The following is a 13,533-nucleotide window of genomic DNA, read 5'->3' on the forward strand; positions in this document are numbered from 1 at the left end:
AAATATAATTATGCAAAACAAATGATGACATTTTATTAGTTTAAAGAAGAACATGCTTTTCCTAAATTTTTTTTTTAAAAAAAAGAAAAAGATGAAGAACATGCTGATGGACAATTTTTATTGAAATGTGGGATGAAAGTTTATAAAACATGAGATTAGTTTATTTTAAAAAGGGATGGACACAGACTAAATGTGAATGTGTACGGATCGGGCCTAAGGCTCTAAAGCCGATGGGCTTGAACTAATGAAATAATGGACTAAACCTGGAATAAGCTACTCATGGATTGAGCCTGAGGCCCAAATCTCAACTGGGCCCATAACCGAATTGAGTCCATCTGACCCAAACCCAATCATTATCTTCCTTTCTAACCCGTTTTCCCTTGAGCTCCTCTCTTTAATCATCACCAACACGACATGGTGGTTCGCTCCTTATCAAAGATCTCTAAATTGTGACCTAGCAACAGAGCTCCTCACTCCAACATAACCTCAGATGGTGGTTTCAACCCTCAGCACCCCTTCTCTTAACTAAAATGAGTATGAGAAATTTTAAAATTTCTCATAATCATTTGATTCTCAGACCATTAACTAAAATGTGTATGTGAAATTTTAAAATTTGGAAGAGCTAGAAAATGACCTAGAGTTTTGATTCTAGCAAAGCACACAGAGGTATTTAACATCACAAAGTAAGCCAAGTAGCGAGCTATAAAAGTTTGATACAATCTGTCAAAATATTCAGTGGGAAAAGGAAATATCCCCATAATTTATGGAAAACAGAAAGAAAATTTTATCAAATGGTCCAATACGGGTGCGGATTCTGAGAGTGAATTCTCCTAATTAGCACGGGTGCGAATTTAGGTGCGGCAATTTTTGAAAAAGTAGGGTGCGGGTGCGGCGGAATACGTTTATTAATAAATTATTAAATATATTTTTATTTATATTTTATATATTTTACTAAACATATTTTTTTTCATATAACGGTAAATATATACCAATTTAAGAGCAATAGTATATAATAAAATGTGTTTTGACAAAATTTGAGATGAGTTTAGGATTTTTTTTCTTCTTTAAACTAAGATGTCAAAACGGTGTGTTTTGACAATTTAAAAAAAAAAATCTATTTTGGCCCATATCGGACCGATTTGGGGCCTATTTCAAACTAAATCGGATTGTATCGAGCCGAATTGAAAAATGCAAAAAAAAAAAAAAAAAAAAAAAAAAAAAAAAGGTCACAAGGGCGCGTGCAACTGCGTCCACAGCCGCACAGCGCGTCCATGTGTATCAGACTCGGGTGCCGCAACCCAATTGGTGCACCCATGCTTTCCAGCTAATTATCGATATTATACCTAAATATCCTAATGACCGATAAATCTCTAACGCAAATCATAAAATAAATTTGTGCCTTGAAACAAAACCCATATCACATGCAATAAGATTATAACAACAGGAAAAGATATTTTCTGACAACAAAAGTGAAAGAAAGAAAGTAGTGAACAAAAAAAAAAAAACAAAAAGATTTGTAGAGAGAGAAGGTGAAGGATGAGGGAGGAGAGAGAGAGAGGGAATAAGTTTTAGGAGAGAAATTGCAATGAAACTAGGTATAAAATTTAAATACCCAAATTTCAGGGTATCCTATATAATTTACAATAATTATTATTTTTTTATAAATAAAAAAATCCAAATAACGAGATAATTTATATAAGAATTAAGAACTAAAAACTACTCCCATACAAAATAAAAAATTACATTAACAAAAATAAAAATAAAAATATATCATACCAGTGAATCGCGGGCAGAAAAATATCGTTCAAATGTATGCTTCTTTTCATCGTCCATTAGCATAGGGTGGTCATGCAGCGAAGATTAAGTGGCCTGGTTCAACTCTCAAGGTCTCTTAGTTAGTCGTGAAGCCTCAGTGTCACGCTCATCGCCCCACAATGGAGGTAGGGTAGTCTGGTTAGAAGCCATAGTCCCGCCTTTATCTTCATGTCCCTAGGGGTGACTGCACATACATTTCAGGGGGTTTCAATGAACCCCCTGACTTGAAAAATTATATATATATATATATATATTGCTTTACTAACTTAAATCATGTTTTAAATCTTGCACACTCTGATCACATATCAGTTTATCCCATAATCAAACAACAATTTAGTGTATTATTTATGTATGAATGAGTGTGGTTGTGCGAATTAATAATTATATATTGCAAGTGGAGTTAAGTTTTTTCATTTAGTTTAAAATATTTTTATAAAAAAAGTGACAAATATATAACCACAATTTCATAAAAACAAAAATACTATACAAACTTAACAAAACAAAATGGTCATACTTACATTGACAATAGATAATAAAAAATGATAATAAACTATTATGAGGTGATTTCAAAATATGAAAACTCGTAAAAGGAAATTGTAAAATTTCATGTATTTGTGTATTTTTTTTTCGTTAACTCAATGTGTTCAAGTTTTTTTTTTTTTTTTGTTTAATTTAAATTTCTTAATGACCCCCTTAGAAAAAATTCCTAGAGCCGCCACTGCATGTCCCAATGGTGGAGACTACTCGAGTTTGTGCTTTGGTGGTGCAATGGCCTGACTCAACTCTTGAGTTCTCCCAATCCATTGTAAAGCCTCAGTGTCGCCTTCTTGGTCAATCTACTCGAGTTCATCTTCCAGCAGGACAACTTGAGTTTCCTGATTTCTTACATTCCGTCTTGGAGCCATTTACAGTTTTGTCCTCGACCTCGTTGCTTGTGCTCTACATGGTGTCATAGCCGTCGGAGCACAGAAGCGCCAAACTAGCAAGCCAAACACGAAACCAGCAAAAAGAGATAAAGCAATTGCAACAAAGAGAGGTAAGATCATTTCAGGGGAAAGCGACGACATTTTGAGAGAGAGAGAGAGAAGAGAGAGAATACTGAGAGTAGCACTATGTGGAAGTTTCGTTGTCAGCTTGTGGACGAAATGGGAAATTAGCCATAATTTCCCAACTATCTAGTTAGTAGTTCTGGTTCCCAAACTATATTATTTATTAGCATCTCGAGTCTAAAAGACTCGATTTTGGCCTATAAATCGAGCATCAGAGACTCGATTTCTATGCTCTAATTACATCCGATGTGGCATATTTTTCCACGTGTCGATTATATTAAAATCGAGTCTCTAAGAGTCAATTTATAACCCTTATAAATAAGAACAAATCAGAGAGGAACCACCAGAACATCAGAGAAAAAAAAAAAAAAAAAAAAACCCAGAAACGGAAAAGAGAGAGAAGATCGAGATCGGAGAAAAAAAAAACCACCAGAACATCGGAGAAGATCGAGATCGGAGAAAAAAAACCACCAGAACCCAGGCCGCGCGAGCCAGTGAGCTCTTTCTCTCCCTTTGAGCTTTCTCTCCCTCTAAGCTCTTTATCTCCCTCTGATCTGAGTCTTTAGGATTACTTAAAGTTTTTTTTTAAAAAATTGGGTTAGAAATCAAGTCTTAGAGACTCGATTTCCAGGCAGGCACCACAGGTAAAAATATGCCACATCGGAAGTAATTAGAGCATAAAAATCGAGTCTTTGATGCTTGATTTATAGACCAAAATCGAGTTTAATAGACTCGAGATGCTAGTAAAAAATATAGTTTGGAAACCAAAACTACTAACTAGATAGTTGGGAAATTATGGCTAATTTCCCATTTCGTCCTCAGCTTGTTATTATATACAACTTCTTTAGGCGCCAAAGAAATAATTTTTCCAAATTATGCGGAGTGTGTAAGAGAATTGGTTTGTTAACCATTTTTTTCATTTTTATAATTATAACAAAAGAAGTCTATTAGAAGATGAGCCATTTGGTTTAGTCCATTGGTGAGTAAAAGTCACCGTTTTGTATTTTGTCTTCTTTTTTTTTTTTTTTCTTCAGTCACGCCATTTCAGTTTGAGCTCTTTTTTTTTCTCTCTCTTAAATATTTATATGAGTTCGCATATATATTGTTATATTGGCACAACAAATTTCACAATATTTTCATAATTACTGAGGTGTTAAGTTCTTATGGATCGAAATAAAATAATAAAATATGAGACTGTGACTAACCACAGTTGAAAATAAATGTTTTGCGAAAATGTTGTAACACTTTTTGTTATCACAATATTTTCACAATTTTTAAGATCTCAATTTCTTATAAATAAAAAAAAATACTAAGTCCACAACATTTTCACATTAATTTCACAACAAATCATAGTTGGTAAATTACTATTGATGGATAAAAAAGTGATATTAGTCATGGGTTCCTTTTAAAATCAGTATGAACTTGCCATTTAGAATTTGTTATGAAAATATTATGAAGATAGCATTTCTATAAAAATAAATAATAAAATAATAGACTGAAACTTACCATGACTGAAAATAAAGATATTATAAAAATATTGTAACATTTTGTTGTATTCCTAGACATCTATTTTTGGTTTGGTCAAATTTGTTAAGCCAAAATTCACTATTTCACGCACAATTTTCCTTTGTTGGCTTTTTGTTTGCTATTTTTTTTTTTAATGCATGGTTTAAAGTGGTTGTCCCAATTAAAAACCAATAACAATTTACCACCTAGGATTTGTTATAAAAATGTTGTGGACATAGCATTACTCAAAAATAAAATAACAAAATATCTTAATCAACCTTAAAGAAAAATAATAATAATAAGCTAAACTCTATTTCCATTATTGACTTTGCAAAATCCCTTAGAAACCTAACTTAGAAAAGTGAAGTGAGAAAAACAAAGAAGAAAGAAAGACATTTAGGGCCCGTTTGATACGTGTATTTAAATAATAGTTTTCAATTTTTTTAAAAATACGTATAATCTATATATATATATATATATATATAAAACCGAAGCCTCTGCTGGCACCACATTTTTCCACATCAGCACAATATTTAAAAAAATAAAAATAAAAATAAAAACATTATAACACCTCAAAACCCTAGCAACCTTACCCCTCTCTCAAGTTAAGAAATATAAAGCCACAGTTTCTGCAAACTCTCTCTCTCCAAACATAAATATCAAATTCAACCCCTTTAATTTTTCTTTATATTTTTTAGGCTTCTATAGAGTTATAGTGAGTTATGCTGATTTTGTTTTGTGTGTGTGTGTGTATAGATGGTCATAATACTCCGATATTCCAATAGAAGTTTGTGTTTTCGTTAATTGAAGGCCTTTGAGAGATAAGTATTGCAGTTTGGAACAGCAATACAAAAGACGATTTCATTGGCAGCGGAAAGTAATTACTTTGTCTCATATTTTTGTTTTTGAATTGATTTTGTGTGCTTTTTAGACCCTTTTGGATCAATTTTGTTAATTGGGTGTTTTTTTTTTTTTTTTTTTTTGATAGGGTCCAATTGGGGAAGGTTTTTTCAAAGGACTACGACGACCGCACTTGGTGTCTGTATACTAATAGTGGGGGGTAAGTGCTATAAATTACTAACCCTTTTAAGTGTATAATCTGTTTCTAAAATTATCTATAATATTTTGTCCTCTGAAAATTTTATCTCTTTAATTTTAGTATATTGTGTTTCTTAAGCTATAGACAGATTTTCTTTGTTTCTTATTTTCAATAATAAATCATTTTATTGCAATACCGGTAATTGTTTGAGAAATCCAATATGTTCATATCTCTATAATAGTAGAAGCCAATTTTATTACAACTACTTAAATTGAGTTGACTTAATTCTGTATAATTACAAAATATAGCATGAAAGATAATGGAATTAATTGTTGTAATTTTTATTTTCTTTCCAAGTTTTGAATTTCCATGTTTTTATTGTTGATGAGAAATTAAGACTCAGTTGCACAATATGTGTAAATCTTCAAAAGGCTACTTTAAATAATTAGTCAATGTGTCTCTTACATTTGGGTATTAGATAGAATTATTTTCAAATTATTGTACCAATAAAAGTGAATGTGTATAAATTTTGTTTAATTATCCCGTGCATTGCACGGATTAGCGACTAGTATTGTTTAAAAACTGAAAACATGTATTTAAATATATGTACCAAACGGCCTTAATTTTTTCAAAAAAAGGAAAAAAGAAAAAAGAAATCTAGAATTGACTAACACTACACGTAGGATTAGGAAATGAAATGGGCCGCTTGTTTAACACTTAAAATAGTTATGATTCAATTCAGCCAAAAAAAAAAAAATAGTTATGATTCAGTTCATAAAAAAATAAAATAAAAATAAAAAAAGTTATGATTCAATTACAGCCGCTGGTTATCAGAAAGAGACGTATTTCTTAAGTAAAGAATCTTAATGCACTTGGCAAGATGCTTGATAGTTGATACTCTGAGTGACTAATTAGTGCATGCAGGGTCAGTTAGCACAGCATTTAATAAAAAGTTGATTACTTGCAAGCTTCTCTAATCTCTTACTTATCAATGATTAATCATAATTTGCTTCTTTTTTATTTTTATTTTTTCTTATCTTGCAATTCTTTTATTACTATATAATTCCGGTATTACTACTTATTATTGTGATGACAAATTTGGCCGACAAACAAAATTTTCTTTTTAGATGATATAAAGTTTTAATTTATAACATTTGCTTTACTATTATTGACAATAAAAGACTTTACAATTAGTGGCTTAGTACCATACAAAAAAAAACACCATATCATGTATCGATGATAGTTACTCCCATGTTAACATGACATATAGAATATGAATTTTGAAAATTTAACACACACATAAAAAAAGAAAAAAAAAAAAAAAAAAAAAAAAAGAAAGGGTCTTACCTAACCCTCTCAATTTTCTACTTATAAACAGATTTACTGCATAGTTGTATATTCACTCTAATGTTTATAATTAAAAGCTTAAAACACCAAAAAGATATGACTTTAAAGACATGGTTAGCCTTGCTGCTTTTATAACCAACAACGGAGTTATGAAGATCCACTGTCTTATAGAGATTCTACAAGCAATAAAGACAATGATATACTTCTTGTAGCAATATAAAATAAAAATAAAAATGAAGTCACTTTTAGAAAAAACAAGACTTATGAATTAGTAATTAGATAGTTGGCCTTAGAGAAGGGGATTTAAACCTTACATGTCTTCATTAAAAAAACTAGAAATTGGTAATGTAAAAAAACTAGAAAATGGTAATTGAGATACAGGCTATTGACAAAAATTGCATTATCATTTATGAAATAAAAGTTTTAAGGGTGACGAGAAAGTGAGCAAGCTCACGGCAATGAAGATGAAGCCGCTGCTTAATAATCTAGCACCACTAAAATTCAAGGGAAATTATTGTGTACTCCCTCCTCTCACATAAATGATGGGTCTCACTAATTAAATTCATGGTAGGACCCACCATTTATGTGAGAAAGGAGAGTACGCATTTATGATATTCCGGGAGTACCTAATAATTTTTCAAAATTCAAATACAACCATTTACTTTGTACTCCCACAAATTGAGTGTGGGTATTCCACATCAATGTAGGCTGTTTAACTAACTTATTTACAGATGCTGAAGGTAGGAGTATGATTCTATCAATAACAAAACTCTTCTACATGTTGTACATTTTAGATGACTAGACCTCAGTGGGCAAATTGAGAAGCACATAAAAATAATATATGAATGGAACAGGAAAAATGAATAAAATGAACAACTACAAAGTTATGCCTATTGCCTAGTGTCTTTGTCTTCAGTCCCAACTTGGTAACCAAACTCTTAGACACGATATTCTCTACACTGCCACTGTCAATGATCAAATCACAGACCCTCTTACTGATAATGCAACGTGCTCGAAATATCTCATTCCGCCGATCATTGTAATCTACCCTTGGCGTGAGCAACAACTTCTGAATCACTAGGAACCTCTCTAATGGCACGTCTTCCTCATCTTCTTGGACCTTATTGAGGTCATAGGCATATGGATCAACACTATTATACACATCTTCACCTTCCACCTCACCCTCTTATGCCACCACCAGATTCACTGTGGCTCACCAAATCAAACAAACATATTGATAATCTTTTAATTGGTTGAACATAAAATCAATTTAGGAGCAACTCGATCTGGTTAAATATTCATCAACAAAAGAAACCTAATAATCAGGAAAAGAAAATCAATTGAGTTTTCACCAAAATTTCACATTCAATACCAACTAAAAAATTAGCTCTCTTTCCTCTATTTTCCTTCAAATTTTCCCAGCAACCAAACAAAACACACAAACATACCTTCAAATTATATAAAATTGGATTAGAAAAAAAAAATCCATCATACAAAACTAAAAACTCAAACCACTGTTAAGATGTGAATATTTACATATAACATAACATGTGAATACAATTTGGGGTAAAAATGCAATTTTGGAAAGTCTAGGGATCAAAGTGAAATTTTGGAAAGCTTTGGGGTCAAAATTCAATTTTGGAAAAGTTTTGGGGTCAAAATGAAATTTTAGGAAAATTATGTGGTCAAAATATGATTTTAGGAATTTATGGGGATTAAAACATGATTTTTGGGAACTTATGGGAATTAAAATGTAAATATGCAAAGTTTATGGACCAAAATGCAAATGTGACAAAGGAATTGCATAGCAAGCAAATATAAGAAAAGTATGTGCCAAAAAGGCAAATATGAGAAGGTTCATGACATAATGCCAATATGACAAATTATGGTCTAACACATAGGGAAAATTAGAAAGTATGGATTAAAATATAATTATGCAAAACAAATGATGACATTTTATTAGTTTAAAGAAGAACATGCTTTTCCTAAAATTTTAAAAAAGAAAAAAGAAAAAGAAGAAGAACATGTTGATGGACAATTTTTATTGAAATGTGGGATGAAAGTTTATAAAACATGAGATGAGTTTATTTTAGAAAGGGATGGACATGGACTAAATGTTAATGTGTAGGGATCGGGCCTAAGGCTCTCAAGCTGATGGGATTAAACTAATGAAATAATGGACTAAACCTGGAATAAGCTACTCACGGATTGAGCCCGAGACCCAAATCTCAACGGGGCCCAGAACCAAATTGAGTCCATCTGACCCAAACCCAATCCTTATCTTCCTTTCTAACCCGTTTTCCCCCAACTCCTCTCTCTCTCTCTCTCTCTCTCTCTCTCTCTCTCTCTCTCTCTCTCTCTCTCTCTCTCTCTCTTAGAACCCCATGGTGTGGCTGAAGTCACTTGAGCTCGTCTCTTTAATCATCACCACCACCACATGGTTGTTCGCTCCTTATCAAAGATCTCTAAATCATGATCTAGCAACAGAGCTCCTCGCTCCAACACAACCTTAGATGGTGGTTTCAACCCTCAGCACCCCTTCTCCTAACTAAAATGAGTATGAGAAATTTTAAAATTTGGAAAAGCTAGAAAATGACCTAGAGTTTGATACAATCTGTCAAAATATTCAGTGGGAAAAGGAAATACCCCCATAATTTATGGAAAACAGAAATAAAATTTTATCAAATGGTCCAGTACGGGTGCGGATTCAGGAGAATTCACCGAGAGAGAGTGAATTCTCCTAATTAGCACGGGTGCGAATTCAGGTACGATGCGGTGACTTGGCAATTTTTGAAAAAGTAGGGTGCGAGTGCGGGTGTAGGTGCGGCGGGATACGTTTATTAATAAATTATTCAATATATTTTTATTTATATTTTCTATATTTTACTAAGCATATTTTTTTCATATAATGGTAAACATATACCAATTAAGAGCAATAGTAGATAATAAAGTGTGTTTTGACAAAATTTGAGATGAGTTTAGGATTTTTTTTTCTTCTTTATACTAAGATGTCAAAAAGGTGTGTTTTGACAAAAAAAATTTTAATTTATTTCGGCCCATATCAGATCGATTTAGGGCCTATTTCAAACTATATCGGACTGTATCAGGCCGAATCGAAAAATGCAAAAAAAAAAAAAAAATGGTCACAAGCGCGTGTGCAACTGCGTCCACAACCGCACAACGCGTCCATGCATATCAAACTCAGGTGCCGCAACCCAATTGGTGCACCCATGCTTTCCAGCTAATTATCGATATTATACCTAAATATCCTAATGACCGATAAATCTCTAACCCAAATCATTAAATAAATTTGTGCCTTGAAACAAAACCCATATCACATGCATTAAGATTATAACAACGGGGAAATATATTTTCTGACAACAAAAGTGAAAGAAAGAAGTGAATCAAAAAAAAAAAAACAAAAGGATTTGTAGAGAGAGAAGGTGAAGGATGAGGGAGGAGAGAGAATCAGTTTTAGGAGAGAGATTGCAATAAAACCAGGTATAAAATTTAAATACCCAAATTTCAGGGTATCTTATATAATTTACAATAATTATTTTTTTTTTATAAATAAAAAATCCAATTAATAAGATAAATTATATAAGAATTAAGAACTAAAAACTACTCCCATACAAAATAAAAAATTACATTAACAAAAATAAAAATAAAAATATGTCATACCAGTGAATCGCGAGCAGAAAAATATCGTTCGAATGTATGCTTCTTTTTAGGGCCTATTTCAAACTATATCGGGCCGAATCGAAAAATGCAAAAAAAAAAAAAAAAAAAAAAAAAATTGGTCACAAGCGGGTGTGCAACTGCGTCCATAGCTGCATAGCGCGTCCATGCATATCAGACTCAGGTGCCACAACCCAATCGGTGCACCCATGCTTTCCAACTAATTATCGATATTATACCTAAATATCCTAATGACCGATAAATCTCTAACCCGAATCATTAAATAAATTTGTGCCTTAAAACAAAACCCATATCACAAGCATTAAGATTATAACAATAGGGAAAGATATTTTCTGACAAAAAAAGTGAAAGAAAGAAGTGAATCAAAAGAAACAAAAAGATTTGTAGAGAGAGAAGGTGAAGGATGAGAGAGGAGAGAGAATCAGTTTTAGGAGAGAGATTGCAATAAAACCAGGTATAAAATTTAAATACCCTAATTTCAGGGTATCCTATATAATTTACAATAATTATTATTTTTTTATAAATAAAAAATCCAAATAATAAGATAAATTATATAAGAATTAAGAACTAAAAACTACTCCCATACAAAATAAAAAATTACATTAACAAAAATAAAAATAAAAATATGTCATACCAGTGAATCGTGGGCAAAAAAATATCGTTCGAATGTATGCTTCTTTTTAGGGCCTATTTCAAACTATATTGGACTGTATCGGGTCGAATCGAAAAACGCAAAAAAAAAAAAAAAAAAAAAATGGTTACTAGTGCGCGTGCAACTGCGTCCACAGCCACATAGCGCGTCCATGCATATCAGACTTAGGTGCCGCAACCCAATCGGTGCACCCATGCTTTCCAACTAATTATTGATATTATACCTAAATATCCTAATGACCAATAAATCTCTAACTCAAATCATTAAATAAATTTGTGCCTTGAAACAAAACCCATATCACATGCATTAAGATTATAACAACAGGGAAAGATATTTTCTGACAACAAAAGTGAAAGAAAGAAGTGAATCAAAAAAAACAAAAAGATTTGTAGAGAGAGAAGGTGAAGGATGAGGGAGGAGAGAGAATCAGTTTTAGGAGAGAGATTGCAATAAAACCAGGTATAAAATTTAAATAACCAAATTTCAGGGTATCCTATATAATTTACAATAATCATTTTTTTTTATAAATAAAAAATCCAAATAATAAGATAAATTATATAAGAATTAAGAACTAAAAACTACTCCCATACAAAATAAAAAATTACATTAACAAAAATAAAAATAAAAATATGTCATACCAGTGAATCACGAGCAAAAAAATATCGTTCAAATGTATGCTTCTTTTCATCGTCCTTCAACATAGGGTGGTCATGCCGCGGGGATTAAGTGGCCTGGTTCAACTCTCAAGGTCTCTAAGTCAGTCATGAAGCCTCAGTGTCGCGCTCATTGCCCCACAGTGGAGGTAGGGTAGTATGGTCAGAAGCCTCAGTGCCGCCTTCATCTTCATGTCCCTATGGTGGAGATTGCTCGCGTTCGTGCTCTGGTGGTGCAGTGACCTGACTCAACTCTTGAGTTCTTCCAATCCGTTGTGAAGCCTCAGTGTCACCTTCTTGGTCAGTCTACTCGAGTTCGTCTTCCAGCGGGACAACTTGAGTTTCCTGATTTCATACATTCCGACTTGGAGCCATTTGCAAATTTGTCCTCAACCTCGTTGCTTGTTCTCTACATGGTGTCACAGCCGTCGGAGCACAGAAGCGCCAAACTAGCAAGCCAAACACGAAACCAGCAGAAAGAGATAAAGCAATCGCAACAAAGAGAGGTAAGATCATTTCAAGGGAAAGCGACGACATTTTGAAAGAGAGAGAGAAAGAGAGAAGAGAGAGAATATTGGGAGTAGCAGTGAGTGTGTGGAAGTTTTGCTGTCAGGTTGTTATTATATACAGCTCCTTTGGGCGCCAAAGAAATAATTTTTTCAAATTATGCGAAGCGTGTAAGAGCATTAACATTGGAAAATTCCAATGCTAATCTATTTTACAATTCTAAAAAGTCACTTTATCATTATACCATACTATTTTACAATACCTCCACATCCCAAACTTCTATTTTCCTCTTTTACTCATTAAAATAATATATCTACATAATAAAATAATATATCTCAAAATTATGTCTTTTCTCTCCCATCTCTCTCCTCTCTCTCATTTTCAGCTCTCTTCCATCTATAACTTCCGCCAGAGCCTTCATTTCCGACGAGGTGGTGAAATAGTCCGACAATAACCATCAACACAAACACCCAAAACTTCATAAATCAACCAAAAACGCATCAATCAACAAAACCCACAAACAAAAAATCCTAAATTTCACAACTCGGCTTCAATAAAACCCAAAACTTCATAGGTCGTGGATCATGGGTCGTACTCGCACTGCTTGTACTCGCACTACTCCGGTTGTGGATCGTGGGTCGTGGATCGCGAATTTGTGATATGGGTTGCGGGTGGCTGTGCTTTGTGGTGCTGGGTTGCGGGTGGCTGTGCTCTGTGGTTGTGGATCGTTGGCTGTGCTGGGTTGTTGGTTGCGGGTGATCGTGGATCGTTGGCTGTGCTCTGTGGTGCTGGGTTGCGGGTGGTTGTTTCGGTTTTTGGGGGCGTGATATGGTGCTGGGTGGCTGTTTCGCCATGGTGTTGGTTTTTGGGTTCGGCGATGGAGTGACAGAGATGAGAGACAAAGACGAGAGATGAGAGATAGAGGAGAGAGAGTCAGATAAAATATTATTATTTTTTTACAGTACTTGCTACAGTGCAATTCTATGTTTAGAATTAAACTGTAGCAGTATTGCAAAAAAATTTGCAATACTGCTGTTTAGCATTCTCCAATGCTAATGCTCTAAGAGGTTCAGCTTGTTAAGGGTTTTTTTCATTTTTTTTTTTTTTCATTTTTATAATTATAACAAAAACAGTCTGTTAGAAGATGAGCCACTTGGGGTACGTTTGGATATAACTGAAAACTGAAAACTGAAACGTTACCTTGGTTTAGTCCATTGGTGAGTAAAAGTGACCGTTTTGTTTTTTTTTTTTTTCTTTAGTCACGCC

Source organism: Quercus robur, chromosome 12, assembly GCF_932294415.1.
Source record: "Quercus robur chromosome 12, dhQueRobu3.1, whole genome shotgun sequence".
Lineage (NCBI taxonomy): Eukaryota > Viridiplantae > Streptophyta > Magnoliopsida > Fagales > Fagaceae > Quercus > Quercus robur.